Here is a 17622-nt window from a genome sequence, read left to right as displayed (position 1 = left end):
TCCTCATAAAGTCAGAAGAGGTCAGATGCCCCCACCATGCCATTTTTGCGAAGTCCATAGGTGTACCCCAGTACATCCAGAAGTTCAGAATAGGCAGTCCAATTTACACCATATTCAAGTTATAACGAACGCACTTATGAACGTAGTGGTTTTTGTTGTTGTTGCTGCTGGTACATTTTATCAGTAATAATATGCTGCAGCACATCATTTGCTGATGTCACATTCTCAGATACAGGTTTTCAATTTTATGATTTACTGTTCAAAACACTGCCAGATTTATAAAGATACTGATTTAAAAAAAAAAAAAAAGGCAATACAAACTAAAAAAAAAAATGTGGTATTCAACTTACATCAGAACCATCTTACGAAAGAGCCACTGCAACAGAACCCCACCGTGAGTCTGGGACTGCTTGTATCATAGAAAAGCATACCCAAAAGATGGGCTTTGAAACAAATGTGTAAAGACAACTGGTAGCCATGTGGAAAAAGATAAAGTTGTATCTATCACCCTGACCACAGGAATAAGTTCTAAATGGATTAAAGGCTTAAGTACAAAAATCAAACTATAAAAGCACTAAAAAGAAAAAGGGGGGGCTCAAAAAATGTTGGAGGCCTTTCTAACTATGACTCAAAATTCAGATATTATAAAAGATTAATATTTTGACTACCTAAAATTTAAAGAAAAAAAAGATAAACTTTCTATATGGCAAAATAAATTAAATTAAAACGAACAAAAAAAACCCAACAAGCTAGGGGAAATTGCAACTCATTACAAAGGGTTAATCTCCCTAGTTTATAACCTCCTAGAAATTGATAAGAAAAAATCAATACAAAAGAAAAATGTACAAAGGGCATGACAGCTCACAGAAAACAAAACACGAGTAGCCTGTAACCACAGAAAAAAATGCTTGGCCTCATTCATAATGAGAGCAATGCACATGAAAACTACACTGAGTTTTCCTTTTTCACCTATCCAACCGAGAAGAAACACAGTCTTCTGGAGAGGCTATAGAGAAAGAGCTGCTATCATTGCTTGTGGGAATACAAAACGGTACAGCCCTGAAGTGGGGCCATTTGACAGAATTTATCAAAACTATAAATGCATAAATGCTAGCAAGTGGCCATCTAAGATGCATCAATTTGTCTCAACCCATCTGGAGCAACGGAGAATGAAGAACACCAAGGACACAAGGTAATTATAAGTCCAGGAGACAGAAAGGGCCACATGAAACACAGACTACATCAGCCTGAGACCAGAAGAACTAGATGGTGGCCGGCTACAACTGATGACTGCCTTGACAGGGAACACACCAGAGAACCCCTGAGGGAGCAGGAGAGCAGTAGGATGCAGACCTCAAATTCTCATAAAAAGACCAGGCTTAATGGTCTGACTGAGATGAGAAGGACCCCGGTGGTCACGGCCCCCAAACCTTCTGTTAGCCCAAGACAGGAACCATTCCCAAAGCCAACTCTTCAGACAGGGATTGGAGAGGACAATGGGAGAGAAAAAGATGCTGGTGAAGAATGAGCTTCTTAGATCAAGCAGACACTTGAGACTATGTTGGCATCTCCTACCTGGAGGCAAGATGAGAGGGCAGCGGGCGTTAGAAGCTAGCGGAATGGACACGAAAAGAGAGAGTGGAGGGAAGGTGCTGGCTGTCTCATTAGGGGAAGAGCAATTAGGAGTATACAGCAAGGTATATATAAATTTTTGTATGAGAGGCTGACTTAATTTGTAAACTCATTTAAAGCACAATAAAATTTTTTAAAAAAATTTATAAATGCATTGCCACTGACCCAGCCATCTCACTTCTAGGAATGCATTCTGCAGACATACTTACACCTATACAAAATGATAATGAGCCCTGGACTGAAAGGCTGACAGTTCAAACCCACCCAGTGACTCCATGGGAGAAAGACCAGGCAATCAGCTCCCGTAAAAATTACAGCCTAGAAAAACCCTATGGGGTAGTTCTACTCTGTCACATGGGGTCGCTATTACCCGCCCCCGCCATGTATTTTTTCCCTTCAATCAAGCTAAAGCATGTGGTTATAACAAAGCTATTTAGAGGGGTGAGGAATTAGAAGAGACTGTATGAAGATACAATGGGAAGGATGGTTTAGTCCAGTGGTTCTCAAAAGTGCGGTCCCATCCAAAAGCAAAGAAGTTTCTGGGATAAACTGAACGCTTCGAAGGTCAGCGGAGCAAGGGCAGGGGTTTGGGGACTATGGCTTAAGGGGACTTCTAAGTCAATTGGCAAAATAAATGAAAACATTATGCATCCCACTTTGAAGTGTGGCATCTGGGGTCTTAAATGCTAACAAGCGGCCATCTATGATGCATCAATTGGTCTCAACCCACCTGGATCAAAGGAAAATGAAGAACACCAAGGTCACACGATAACTACGAGCCCAAGAGACAGGGCCACATGAACTAGAAACTTACATTATCCTGAGACCAGAAGAACTAGATGGTGCCCGGCTACAACCGATGACTGCCCTGACAGGGAACACAACAGAGAACCCCTGAGGGAGCAGGAGAACAGTGGGATGCAGACCCCAATTTCTCATAAAAAGACCAGACTTAATGCTCTGACTGAGACTAGAAGAATCCCGGCGGTCATGGTCCCCAAACCTTCTACTGGCCCAGGACAGGAACCATTCCCGAAGACAACTCATCAGTCATGGAAGGGACTGGATAATGGATTGGAGAGAGATGCTGATGAAGAGTGAGCTACTTGTATCAGGTGGACACTTGAGACTGTATTGGCATCTCCTGTCTGGAGGGGAGATGGAAGGATAAAGAGGTTTAGAAACTGGCAAAACGGTCACGAAAGGAGAGACTGGAAGGAGGGAGCAGGCTGACTCATTAGGGGGAGAGTAAATGGGAGTATGTACTAAGGTGCATATAAGCTTATGTATGACAGACTGACTTGATTTGCAAACTTTCACTTAAAGCTCAATAAAAATTATTAAAAAAAAAAAGTGTGGTCCCAGGCCCAGCAGATATCAGCACCACTTGAGAACTTGGTCGACTGGAAGGCAGTGGGTTTTGAGAACTTGGAGAATATGCAAATTATTAGGCCCCAGCCACACCTACTTAAGCAGAAACTCTGTAGGCGAGCGATCCTTGTTTTAGCAAGCCCTCCAAATCCATTGCCATCAAGTGGATCCTGATTCCGACTCACAGGGACCCTATAGGTAATTCTAATAGTCAGGTTTGAGAGCCACTGATCTGGTCGGCGCTTCTCAAATTTTCACAAGCATATGAATTGCTTGGGTGAGGACCTAGTGAAAATGCAGATTCTCGTTCAATAGGACCCGAGTGAGCCCCAGAGTCTGCATTTCAAAGAAGCCCCAGGATGCTGCTGACTTGCTGCTGATTTGGGGACCACACTTGGAGGGGCAAAGCTGAAACCCACCTGAGGACGAAGGCACGCAAACAGCTTTCATGGGGTTGAGCTGCCTACAAAACCTACCCTCAATATCACTCTGAAAAACTCCTTACACAGGTTTCCTTGTATATTAAGAGATACCATGTCAGTCCAAAAAGCAAACCCACTGCCATCAAGTCAATTTCGACCGCGCAGGGTTTCCAAGGCTGTAATTTTTATGGAAACAGACTGCCATATCTTTCTCCCGTGGGTGGCTGGTAGGTTTGAAAAGCCGACCTTTCATTTAGCAGAGAAGCGCTTTAACCATTGCACCACCAGGGCTCCTAAAGAGATACTATGTAGCCTCCCATATAAACTGCGTGCTTTACAGAGAGTAAATATATTTTCAAACACGTTTCTTATTAAAACAACAACTCTGATTTGCTAAAATCTAATTCAAGGATGTGCCATTTCAGAAAAGTTTCATTTACATGTGGACTTACAAGCCTCCCGGAATGAAAATAAAAACCAAACCATATTCGTAAACTGCCTGGTTATACTGTTTGATTAATTTTACCTCGAACACGTTAACCACACCATCTGCTCGCCACAAAAAATCACGAAGCAGTTTGTTTCTTTCTGAACGTTTTCAAAAAATGGTCCTTATATTTACAAACACTGAGTCTCCACTTGTTTTACCCGGGGCGGAGAGCGGGAGGAGTGCTCTACAGAAATCTTCTGAGTACAGCATTCTACCTTAGATGCAAGTATCTAAAAATACTGTATATCTCCATTTTGAAAGTTATCCAGTGGATAAGGTTTTTGGGGTCAAACACTAATCAACGTGTGGAAAATTTCATATATACCCCATTTCACCGATTCTAAGATGCCATCGATTTCAAGACACACTATTATTTTGTGATGTTAAAAAGAAAAGCTGCCAATTAAACCACAACATGCCAATTTTAAGATACCGTCCCATCTCAGATGTGCATCTTAAAAATCAACAAAATACCTTAACTATAAATCAGACACGACTGCTAACAAAAAGGTTGGCAGTTCGAATTTGCCAGGCGCTCCTTGGAAACTCTATGGGGCAGTTCTACCCTGTCCTATAGGGTCGCTATGAGTTGGAATCGACTCGATGGCACTGGGTTTTCTGGGTACAAATCAGAGAGTATACTCCTACCTACTACCCATTGCCTTTTCATTAATTCCGACTCATAGCGACCCTACAGAACAGAGTAGAACTGCCCCATAGAGTTTCCAAAGAGCGCCTGGCGGATTCGAACCGCCAACCTTCTGGTTAGCAGCTGGAGCTCTTAGCCACTACACCACCGCGGTTTTCCAGAGAGAACAGTGTAGTAAATTAATTGGATTTATTTTTATTCTAGTTAAGGTCTTGAGCCTCTCAAGTGTCAAACTCCATAAAGGTAAAGATCGTTACCCATTCAACAATGTATCCCCCATGCCTAGAAAACTGGAACAGTTTTGGCATTTATGAAATTCATACATAATTGGTTCGTTTTTATACAGGTGAATGTAAAATAAAATAGCGACAAAAAAAAAGTGACCTCTTTTACCCTGAAACATGATACTACTTGATCAAAGTAATAAAAATTACTCTTACTTCAGAAAGCCTTCCAACTCCAAAGTATTTGATATATCTATCTCTGGACAATATATTCTTCTACTTTGACAACAGCCTTTTAATTACATGTTTATTTCCATAGCACCTTTCAAAAATAACAAGCAATGAACAATAAACAAACATCTTACAAGCAATTTATCCATTCAACAAAAAGGGGGAAAATAAACTTCCTTTCCAAATTTAAACAAGAGTTGAAGAAACATATAATGTTAAACTATGTCTATATCATACCATAAGTTAAACCTTAACTCAATTTTCATTTTCCCCTAAGCAGCAAGACTAGGCAAGTTTTAAATGAAAAGACAATTTCTAACAAGTCAGGAAGACTGAGGGCATATGTGATTATAGATTATTTTAATTTTCATCTTTGTACATACCTGCATTTCCCAAATTCTCTAATATGAACGCTAGCAATTAAAAAGTGATTATACTAATTTGCATCATACTGAACTCAGACTTTTCAGTTATTCTACACGTTACTGCTGTCGCTTTCAGCTCCACGCTAATCTCAAATTGCTAGTTGTTTCAAGTGTTGAGTTGTCAACATTTCTAATAAGAATTTCCATTAAACACATCAAAGGCTTCAGGAAGGGTATTAATCTTGCCTTTCCGCCTGTGATTGTAGAATAATCAATAAAAATGTCACTAGACAAGAGCCTGCCTTTTTTGTATGTCAGACACTTCAGAAAGAATAGGAAAAAAAATTTTTTTCGCCAACAAATTTTAGCGTCCATTAAATTCTGCCCCCTTTCCTTTTATACCTGGCTAAATAACGGAGATTATTCTGTAAAGGGGTTCTCAAGGGGGCTGGTACTGTCTCCTAAGGGATATTTTTAGTCATCAAATGACTGAGGGACCCCTGGCATTTAGCGTTGGTGAGCGAAGGATGCTAGACTTCATACACTGCATAGGACTCATCTGCATAATGAAGACTCATCCAGTCCTGAGAGTCCTTCGAATGTCCAGCCAGATCAAGCCCACTACAAACTGGCATTACTTTAGAATAAAAAACAAACCAAACCCAGTGCCATCGAGTCGATTCCAACTCACAGCGACCCTATAGGACAAAGTAGAACTGCCCCATAGAGTTTCCAAGGAGCGCCTGGCGGATTCGAACTGCCGACCCTTTGGTTAGCAGCCGTAGCACTTAACCACTACGCCACCAGGGTTTCCGACTTTAGAAAACTGGAAAGTCTTTACAAGAAATTGTGGGAAAGCCCCAGTAATTTAGGAGAAGGTAGCTAAAGCGAGGAATCTTTGAGTGGTGCAAACGGTTAAGCGCTCGACTGAAAGACTGGCGGTTCAAACCCACCCAGAGGAGCCTCGAAAGAAAGGTCTAGTGATCTGCAGTTCTATTCTGCACACGTGGGACCGTCATGAGTTGGAATTCGTTCAACAGGAACAAACAGTAACAGCAGCTAAATCATGGGAAGCGTATACAGAAAAAGGAAACTGAAAATTAGTGACCATTTTGCCACACCACATTTTCTGCTCAATCAACGTTGTAAGTGCAAAACTGTTACAGTACATATAAACGAGTGAGATATTGGTACTGCATCCAAAATTTTCAATCTTGTTTATTATTATTTATTATTAATAAACTACTGTTTATTCACTGTTACTGACAATAAAAAAAAATAGGCAGTAGGAATTCAGCAAATTCCCTCAAAGTAGCACAGCCCCGTAAAGTTTACAAAACAAAAAGATGCTCTACAATGTAGTATGAAATATGGCATCCATGGGTGGTTTATTATGAATATTATTTATGTGCTGTTTGAGACAGTCTGTAATTCATCTTGACATGTTATCCCTACTTCAACTTACGTTCCTTTTCAAAAAAAAAATTATCATAAATGGGTTATTGCAACACCAGGTTTTTTCCCCCAGTGTCTATTTCTCTGCTCTTTCATCTTCTTGTTCTTGTTTGAAATAGTTTTTACCTCTTCAACCCAAACATATTCACTAAAGCTGACGCAAGCACCTTAGTACATGTTGTCTTCTACCACAGTGGTGCTAACCACTTACATACAGCAATGCACGCTATATATTGTTCTCCTTTTATTTCTCCCTTATATTTAAGTTAGATGCCCTGGTGGTGCAGTGGTTAAAGCGACAGCCCGCTAACAGAAAGGTCAGCGATTTGAAACCACCAGCGGCTCTCTGGGAGAAAGATGTAGTACTCTGCTTCCGTAGAGATTTACAGGCTTGGAAACCCTAAGGGGTTGCTGTGAGTCGGAATCAAGTTGACCGCTGTGGGTTTTAATTATCATACTGATTTTTAATTATGGGCACACTGCACTGTGGTTAGTTTGCCAGAGTTGGTCCCAACTCATGGAGGCCCCAAGCACCACGGAGCAAAATACTGCCCAGTCCTGCACCATTCCCATGATCGGTTTTGGATCAGACTATTGTGATCCACAGGGTTCTCACTGGCTGATTTTCACAAATAGATTGCCAGGCCTTTCTTCCTAGTCCATCTTGGTCTGGAAGCTCCAAGGAAACCTGTTCAGCATCACAGCAACACACAAGCTTCCACTGGCACATGGGTGGTAGCTGCCCATGAGGTGCACTGTCTGGGAATGGAACCTGGGTCTCCCACATGGGAGGGGAAAATTCTACCACTGAACCACCGATGTCCTCCCAATTATATGTATCCAAAATATCCAAATCCATTGCCGTCCAGTCGATTCCAACTCATAGTGATCCTATAGGGCAGAGTAGAATTGCCCCATAGGGTTTCCAAGGAGCGCCTAGCGGATCTGAACTGCCGACCTTTTGGTTTGTAGCTGTAGCTCTTAACCACTACGCCACGAGGGTTTCCAATTATGTGTACAGCTAGGTTATATTATTTGTGAATTTCATTTCAGGGTAAGAAGTAGGCTTGGTGGGGGGGAGTTCTGACAGGGTTGAGAACCATGGTTTTAAAGAACGAAATCAGTGCTTAACACAAATCAAACTTAAAAGTTCCCTTTGTTTAAGGCAAGCCCTGGGCTCCAGTGATCCCACTTGCATTGGGCCAAACACCCACCCACTGCGCACACCTACTGCTCTAAGCCCACCTCTGCTCTGGCACAGAGCGAAACAATGGTTTTTGAGCACTCTGGGGTCAGGGACCCTTCTGGGAATCTGACAAAAGCCGCAGACCCACCACCATGAAACTCACATAACATGTCGCATCCGATTTCATGGGGCTCCCAGGCACACCCTCTGCAGCCCAGGAAAAGAACTGGATTCCCAAGAAAAGAACTCCAGCCCTGAGAGACTCGGAGTGGGGGTGGGGAGCAGGATGGGAAGCTAGGAATGGGTGCAGGCTCCAGAGTCAGTGTGCCTGGGTTTGAACCCCAATCCCACCACTTCCCAGCAGTGTGACTTTGGGCAAAGCGCTTGACCTCTCTGTGCAGCATTAGGGTGAAATCGAGCAAGTAAAGTGCCTGGGAGACAGTAAGGGCTCAATAAGTGGTATTGCCACGGCCAGCAGCACCATCTCCTCGGCGCTAACCCCGCCGCCGGGAGACACTGAGGTGGGCTCCCGGGTCGCCCCCGAGCGCGGGCCGGTCTGCGAGGGGGACCGGCCCGGGTAGCCCTGCGGCCCCGGCCGGGCCGCCCCGCCCCGCGCGGGTCCCGGACGGCGCGGACGGGGCGGCTCCGCTGCAGCCGCGCCGCAGGGCGAGCTGGGGCGGCCGCCCAGGACACGGGCCGCCCGCCCGGCCCGCTTCCCCGTCCGCCCCTCGGTCTCCGCCGCTCTCACCCCCGACTCAGCCCCCAACTGCCGCGGCCGCCGCCGCCTCCCGCAGCTCACCTCCCGGGCCGCCGCCGCCGCCGCCGCTACCGCCGCCGCCGCGCGATCTCGCGAGACTTCGCTCCCCGGCGCTCCCCCGCGCTCCCCCTTTCTCCCCGCAGCGCGGCGCGCGCGACCCCGGCCTGGAGTCGGCTCTGCCCTCTCCTCAGACGCCGCTCCAGCTTCACCGGCAGGCCTAGCCGGCCCGACGACACCCCGCTCTCGCCCCTGCATCCATTCTGCCCACCCCCGTGACAGCAAAGGGTTAAAACCCAGGTGCGAGACGGCCGCCTCCTCTCACCTGGCCGGCGGGGTACGCATGCGCATGCCCGGGGCCTGGGACCTGAGAGGCTTTGCAAAAGCTTTGACAACAATGACAACTGTAATCGCAGCAGCCTGCCTTTGAGGATTTACAGCGCGCCCTGCACTTTTACATATTTCCTTTGGTGCTCACCATCCCCTTAACATCCTCCCCATTCCAGAGAGGAAGAAACGGAGGCTTGGCAAAGTTAAGTAACTGTCTCCAGGTCACATAGCTAGGAGTTGACAGAGGCAGGATTGGAATCCGGGGTTGTCTGACGCCCTAGCCAAATGCTCCCCTGTTTTCCCGCCTCCACTGACAACCCCAAGCTCTGTCCCTTGTCACCTGAGAGCGCGGTGTCTCGGCCCTGATCCTCACTTCTCCACAAAGGTCTACAATCCCTCTGCACCAACTTCGTAAGGCCTCCCTGTGCCAGACCTATGCAGGCCCCTACAAATGATGTGACTATTTTTATTCCGTTCTGTCCCCCACTTCAGACTGATGGTAGTGAGAACAATAGAATGGGACACAGAATGGAACCAGACGCACATGATGGTAGGGACCAGAGAGAAAGGTGTGACTTCCTTCTGGGAGTAGAATCTTATAATATGCACAAATAATTGTTTCTAAAGAAAAGCTGGCATTTATTGAGGGCCCATCAAGATTGCTACCAATCTTCTTCCCCACTAAGCAATAGGCAGACAGAGACTCAGGAAAATGAAGGACCTGACCTAAGGTTCCGTAACCAAACCTGCACCCATCAAGTTGATTCTGATTCATATGTCTCTGTGTGTGTCAAAGTACAGCTGTGCTCCATAGGGTTTTCGATGGCTGAGTTTTCAGAAGTAGATCACCAGGCCTTTATTCCAAGGTGCCTCTGGGTGGACTCGAACCTCCAACCTTTTGGTTAGCAGCCAAGTGCATTAACTGTTTGCATCACCCAAGGACTCCAGAGTGAGACAGTATTTGCACCTCGGTCTGAGTCCCAAGCCCAGCACTGCCTTGCACTAATTTTCCACGAGCCGGCTAGTTCATGAGGGCTGACAAGCTACTGTCAAATTGAGAGCACTGGAGGTTGTACTTATCCCTTCACCAGGGTCCGTAAGGGCTTATCAGCCCACCTGACAGTCACAGCAATGTCAGCAAACATTGGCCGCCCCACTTTAAAATGTTCACTCCCTCCAGAAACAATCCCACTCTCTACAGACCAGAGCTACGGGTGCCCTGCATGTGCCAACATCACCTGACCCGCCCCCCCCATAGGAGAAATGAGAGAAGAAGGGAAACAACACCCTTGAATGGCCAGCTCCAAGGTGCCAAGCACTGCTCCAGGTTCTATCCATATTAACTCATTTAGTCCTCCCAACAACTCATGTGGGGGGTACCAAAAAAATCAAACCAAGCCTGTTGCCGTTGAGTCGATTCCAACTCGTAGCGACCCTAGGGTAGAACCGCCCCATAGAGTTTCCAAGGAACGGCTGGTGGATTTGGACTGCTGACCTTTTCATTAGCAGCTGAGCTCTTAACCACTGCACTGCCATTTTATAGGTGAAGAAACTAAGGGCCTAAGAGGTGAAATAACTTGCCCAAGGGCACAGGGTTGGTAAGTGGCAGGGTTGGAGTTTGACCCCGGGTCAGCCTGCCCCCAAAACCACCAACTTTGGCCTTAGTGACCTCCAAGATTCTTCCCAGCCAGGACAGCCTATGTCTTCGTGAAGCTATAAAAGCTTAGGGATTCGCTGTGGTCAGGACTCCAGCCTAAGGTACTGTATGTGCTCATCTGGAGGACTTGGCCTCAGCACCCTCTCTAGAATAAGGATATTAATAGGTTTGGGGGAGGATTAACTGAGTTAACACAGTAAAACCTGTAAAAACTAGAACCTGTGTAAGACGGAAACCTGTCAGAGAAGGAAAACTCAAATATTTTCCACTAATAGAGAGCGACAGAAAAGTGGTGACTACACCCTGTCAAAGGCAGAAATCTTGCAAGACCTGTAAAAACAAGACAGTCCCCTTGAGTTCCGGATCTCACAGGTTTTACTATATATGTGAAGCATGTAGAAAAGTGCCTGATACAGATTAAGCACTCAGTAAATTACAGCTGTTATTACCATGGGTGGGTCCTTTGTGGTATTTTATTCTTTCCCCATTTCCCAATATAAACTCCAAATCAAGTTGGAGGATGTGACCTTATCTGCTCAGACATGGGAAATAATATGTTTCCAACATCCTGCAAACAATAAATGTTTCTTAAATGGAAAAAATTACCCTACCACTTTTTCCAAATTGTGGAAGGAGACCGTTCTGAAGCTCTGATGGGCAGTCACTTCTCACTTTTCTGGGAGACTGGCAGTCTGTTTTATAAAGGGTTCCCTTTATATAGGAAAAGCCACCCAAACAGTTTCTGAGGATGTGACTCCTGAAAGTCACTTTATAGGCAAAAACAAAGACAAAGAAAATAATAACTAAGCTGAAACTTTTTAAGATAATTTTGGCGAGATGGGGGCAGTTAATACCACAGTGATACCATGATTGGGAGGACGGTTTTTATAGGAACTGCAGCTGCTACCACCCTCAGGCCATGTACCCCAAGTTCATGCTTCTACCCTGACACAAAGCATGTTATATGTTCCCATCAATAGCAATGGCTCGCTGGGAAAATGAGTCTCCCCAGGGCAGGCGTAGGCATAGGAGAATCCATAGGGGGCATTAGTGTTTGACAAAAAAATAAGGTAATTCAAATTCACGCTCCTAAGGCCCTAAGGTATGGTTTTCAAAAAGCACTATGGAAAGGCCGGTCAATTCAACAGGAATTTTATAAATGCCTGTAATAGGGTTTTTGTAATGCTCTTTCATTGAATAAAAACTTATTAAGCACTTAACCAAATCAAACCGAAGCTGTTGCCCGAATCATAGCGACCCTACAGGACAGAGTAGAACTGCCCTACAGGGTTTCCAAGTCCGTAAGTCTTTAAAGAAGCTGTCACATTTTTCTCCCCTGGAGTGACTGGTGGGTTCGAACTGTTGACCTTTCAGGTAGCAGCCTCTGTGTCACCAGGGCTCCTTATTAAGCACTTCCAAAAAACAAAATCAAACCCATTCCTGTTGAGTCGATGCTGACTCATAATGACCCTATAGGACAGAGTAGAACTGTCCCACATGGTTACGGCTGGTGGATTCAAACTGCCAACTTTTTGGTTAGCAGCTAAGCTTTTAACCACTGCACCACCGGGTCTCCTACACTTAAGCACTTAAGTAACAGTTTTTTTTTTTTATTATGTTAGTATCAGTAAACAAGACAGATATATCCATGTTGTCATTGCATGTATGGCCTAGTGGGAGAGAGAGATGTTAAACAAATAAGTGTTGAAATATAATGTGATAATAAAATGAAAAAGAAGAGAAAAAGACAAAAAAAAAAAAAAAAAAAGCTAGATGGAGGACCAGGAAGCAACCTGGTTGAACTGAGTTCTGAAGGATGCCTTGGCAGGGACTAGGCAAAGAAGAAAGGGGAGGGCACTCCCGTACATGGGGAGGGCACGGATCAGTGAGGACTAACCAACGCCAGTTGCTGTCGAGTTGACTCTGATTCATGGTGACCCCATGTGTCTCAGAGGAGAGCTGTGCTCCATAGGCACAATGGCTGGGTTTTTTGAAAGTAGAGATCACCAGGTCTTTCTTCCAAGGTGCCTCTGGGTGGAGTCATACCTCCAACATTTCAGTTAGCAGCCAAGCCTGTTAACCGTTTGCACCATGCAAGGAGGGGAGGCCTGAACCAGGACCTAAGAGGTGTCTCTCAGACAGGTATGCACCTTTAGCACGTGGAAACAAGTGGAGAGGAAAGAACAAAAATGGAGGCAAAATGTGTTGTGGAAGATACCGTTGGCGATACTCATCCTGCCCTGTGGATAAATCCAAGCTCGTTATGGAATTCTACCACTTCTGCCCTGGAGTCCCTGGGTGGTAGAAACAGTTACTGCACTCAGCTGCTAACAAAAAGGCACCTCGAAAGAAAGTCCTAGTGATCTACTTCTGAAAGATCAGCCATTGAAAACCCTACAGAGCACAGTTCTACCCTGACACATGTAAGGTCACCCTGAGTCGGATTCGACTCCATAACAACTGGTTCCCCCCTCTACCCCACCAGTGCTTCTCTGAGGATGGGAAGGCTGTACTGGACAAATATATTTATTTGAGGAAGTCTCTCATTATAAGCCCCAGCACCCTGGAATAGAAATCAGCAACCAGGAGAAGGGATATGACGCAAGCCCTGCCAGCTGGAGGCACCACAGGAGGACTGGATTTGGAAGTGAGCAATGCAGGCCTCCGCTCTGTTGATGTGACCAGTGGTAGAAGTAGCAGCTTTGGGATGGCGGATGCAGGGCCAGGCTCCCAAGGGAGAGGGGCATTGGCACTGACAGCAGCAGTGGTTGTGGTGGGGCCAGCTCCTGGCTCTTACACATCAGGGTGGCAAAAGCAGCCGTGGTGGTTGGCTCACTCTGCCAGGCCAGCAGTGTGGTTTGGGGCATTTTTCCTAGAAGCTTAGCCTCAAGTTCTTTTCTTCAGCCCTCCCAATGATTCTGTGGGATGCCTAGCAACCTTTCATATATTCCACTTTCTGCTTACACTAACCAGTACTGCTATGCAAGAGTGCGGACCCCTCAAAGGCCAAAGCCAATCGGAGCCAACAAGACTCGAGAAGGACCTGCTGGGAGGGAAAACTTCTCTACTGTAAGAGAGTCCCAGGAAGCCAGCTCGTTCTCCCCTGCCTACATGGAGCATCAATTGCCACCAATGGCTTTTCTCAGGACTGTGATGAGACCGAGTCTTAGGTGAGGGCATGCATGGCAGAGAGGAAAGCAGAGAAGCCAATAGATTCTGACTTCTTGACATCACCAAGCTGCTGGACTACCCCAGACCCACAGGGCGCTGGATCTCCCCTTCCCTGAGCTAAGGCGGTACTTAAGCCAACTTGAGCTGGGCTCACTGTTCCTTGCAGCCCCAACATTCACAGTGGTACACGGAGGAAGGAAGCAACTTAGAGGGCACAAACGTGCCTGCTCCCTGGCTATGTCAAGGGCCAGCCCCAAATCCTGTGCAACTCTTTCAACCTCCCTCCTTCTTCCCGTATAAGTTCTTCTCAGGTAAACTCTGTTGTTGTTGTTGTTAGCTGCCACTGAGTCATCCCCTGATCTCATGGCAACCCCATGCACAATGGAATGGGACAAGATGCTGCCTGGTCCTGCACTATCCCGGTGAGCGGTTGTGGATTGCACTGCTGTGATTCATAGGGTTTCTATTGGCTGATTTTTGGAAGTAGATCACTAGACCTTTCCTCCTAGTCTGTCTTAGTCTGGAAGCTCCCCTGAGACCTGGTCAGCATCATGACGACACGCGAGCCTCCCTTGACAGATGGGTGGTGGCTGCGCATGAGGTACATTGGTGGAGATTCAGACCCGAGTCTCCAGGCATGGATTCCACCACTGAACCACCCCTGCCCCCATGTAAGCTCTTTGTTGTTAGCTGCTGTTGAGTCAGTCCCCAGCTCATGGCAACCCCATGTACAACGGAAGGAAAACGCCCAGTCCTGTGCTATTCCATGATCAGTTGCCAATCGGACCATTATGATACACAGGTTAGTCCTACGCAGTTCCAAGCACTTTGCTTCTGAAAATACATCCTTCTTGGAGCCTTCCTACCCTTTGACTTACTCTTTGATGGGCATAAAGTGGTTCTGTTACTTGCCCAGCTCACACATCTGGTAAGCGGCAAAGCAGAAGATCTGAAGGCAAATCCCAGACTTTAACAACGAAACTTTAATGCCATGTGCCATCCAGTGTCATTACATATTTGTTTTTCTAATGTATGGCTTTGAGCCGGGGGAAAAAAAATGAGCTCAAATCCAAATATTTGGTATATGGCCTTAAACAAGCTTCTTAAATATCACTGTGAAATGGAGTTAATAAGGCCAGCTTCATAGTGTCTGGTAGTCATCTAAAAGTCCCTGGGTAGCACTCATCTACTAACCTAAAGGTTGGCAGCTTGAAGCTACCCAGTGGCACCACAGAAGAAAGGCCTGGTGATCTGTTTCCATAAAGATTACCACCAAGAAAATCCTATGGAACAGTTCTACTGTGTAACACATGGGGTCACCATGAGTCAGAATCGACTCCACGGCAACGGGTTTTTTTGTTTTTGTTTTTGGTAGTCATCTCAGCTGTCCACCAATTCTTTCTGGCTCCCCCCACCCCCCACACTGGGCACATGTGGGATTACACTTCCTGCTCCACTTGGTAGGGTCATGTGACACGTTCTAGCCACGGAGTGCAAACGGAGAGAGTGAGTGTCACTTCCTGGCCAGAGCATTTAATGCCAGTGTGAGGCCATCTCGTTGAGGGTCTTCTTTTTCGCTGACCCTCTACTTTACCAAGCATGATGTCCTTTTCCAGGAACTGCTCCCTCCTGATAACGTGCCCACTTTCATTACTATGGGCCAATTATGTGATAGAAGAGTAGAGCATGATCCCTACTCTTGATGGCCACATAGACTGGAGGAAGACAGACGCAGAGACAGAAAAATTACAATACAAACGTTATCACACCATGGTACAAACCAAAGTAACTGCTATCAAGTCCATTCTGACTCTTGATGACTCCATGTGTGCAGAGCAGAACTGCTCCATAAGGTTTTCAAGGTTGTGACCTTTTGGAAGCAGATCACCGGGCCTGTTGTCCAAGGTGCTTCTGGATGGGTTCAAACCATTGGTCTTTCAGTTAGTAGTTGATCACTTAACCATCTGTGCCACCCAGAGACTCCTACAAACATAGTAAAAAGTGATTTGAAATCTACAAAGTCAAGTGAGAATATGTAGGAGCTTTATGAACTATGGAAACCCTGGTGGCATAGTAGTTACGAGCTAAGGCTGCTAGCCAGAAGGTCAGCAGTTCAAATCCACCAGGCGTTCCTTGGAAACCCTATGGGGCAGTTCTACTCTGTCTTATAGGGTCGCTATGAGTCAGAATCGACTTGATGGCAATGGGTTTAGTTTTTCTTTTTTTGGTTATGAACTATAAAGCTTTATGTGTAATAGAAAGAGGTGGGCATCCTGACAAATCCATTTACCAACTGTGTTACCTGAGACCAGATACTTAAGCTCTCTGAGCCTCCATTTCCTCATCCTAACATATTGAGTATGATTTGTCTCTCCATTTTCCAGATATGAAATTTCAAGCTCAGTGAAGTTCTAAAACCTAGCCCATGGTCATACAGCTAATACACGGCAGAACTGAAATTCGTACCCAGGTCTGTCTGAATCTAGAGCCAAACTTCTTAACCCATGGGCTCAATGGTTCATGCAAGGCCCCTGCTTCTCTCCCCAGCTTTAGTTCTTATCTCCCCTCCTCCCTACACCTCATAAACACCGTACTTAATCTCTTCTGAGCCTCAGTTTCTCAGATGTAAAATGGGAATAATGACAGTACCTACCTCGCAAAGTTGTTATGAGAATTCAATGATATATAATGTGTGTACACCCTCCTCTCACTTAGAAACATGGTTAGCTTCCAAAGATCAGGTTGCTACGCAAAATCAGTGTTATGTGAAAATGGAGGATGATCACAAAATGGAGGATAACTACATCATTACATAACTGCCAAGTTACATCATTACATAACTGACAAACCACTGGGAATCATCGCCTGGCCAAGTTGACACATAACCTTAACCATCAAAGCCAGCACCTCAGCATTTATTACTACCAGACTTACGTTGTCAATGTGTAAAATTGTCAAATAGTAGATTTTTTACTATTGTTGGAAATATGAAATGTCGGATAACAAGGTAGCTGATAAGCGAGGAGAAGGTGTGATGCACTTACCCATACAGCCTGGCTCATAAAGAACTGAATAAATTCCAGTGTTGCCACGGATGCTTCCTTTTCCTCCTCCTCTTCACTGCTACTACTCAGCGTGCCCCCACAGCTATCATTATTATTACTATTACTCACCACAGCCTCCCTCCCTTCCCACCAAGCCTAAGTGTCTTTGCTAAACATTCCTTCCAAGAATGGATAGTATTCTTGGAATTCTCGGAATGAGTTCTTCATTGTCTGGTGACGGTTCGGTGCCCCACCAATGATTTAGCACTCCTGATACCCCCGGGAAGCTGCCCAGATGGCTCCTCGGGAAGTTTGTGGCTGCCAAGGCCTTTATATCCTGGCTTCCTGGATACAGCTAAGAAAAACTGGGCTCTCCTGAGGCTCCTTCTCTTACTGATTGACTTTTCCCCCTGTGGGGTATTCTGGGTTCATTCCTGGTCAGCCCAGGACACTGTGAGGGTGGCCCCCTCTTCTAGCTACGGAAATGTCAGGATTCCAGCCAAACAGGCCCACGGGCTTCTGAAATCATTGATAACGCAACAAGGAATAATACCTGGAATGGGCTTATTTTCTTTCTTCCCAGGAGCCAGAAGTCAGGCTTTTTTTTTTTTTTTTTTTGAGTTTCAAATAACAAGTGCTCC

General features: G+C 45.6%; 1 protein-coding gene across 6 annotated transcripts in view; it reads right to left on the bottom strand.

Annotated features, from left to right (window-relative positions):
- Window positions 1-17070, bottom strand: part of MRTFB (myocardin related transcription factor B) — a 220489-nt gene extending 203419 nt beyond the window's left edge. For 3 of the 6 annotated variants that reach the window (XM_049904747.1, XM_049904743.1, XM_049904745.1), the window contains exon 1: window positions 16982-17070. The gene's annotated coding sequence lies outside the window, so the exon portion shown is untranslated. Of the gene's footprint in view, window positions 1-8824; window positions 8868-16981 lie in introns of those variants that run through there. The other 3 variants (XM_049904750.1, XM_049904742.1, XM_049904744.1) reach the window with 1 other exon arrangement.
- Between the last annotated feature and the right edge of the window lie 552 nt (window positions 17071-17622).

The sequence above is a fragment of the Elephas maximus genome, chromosome 12 (assembly GCF_024166365.1).
Source record: "Elephas maximus indicus isolate mEleMax1 chromosome 12, mEleMax1 primary haplotype, whole genome shotgun sequence".
In the NCBI taxonomy this organism is placed as follows: domain Eukaryota; kingdom Metazoa; phylum Chordata; class Mammalia; order Proboscidea; family Elephantidae; genus Elephas; species Elephas maximus.
The sequence above is the reverse complement of the archived record's forward strand: the minus strand, read 5'-3'. Positions and strand labels throughout refer to the sequence as shown.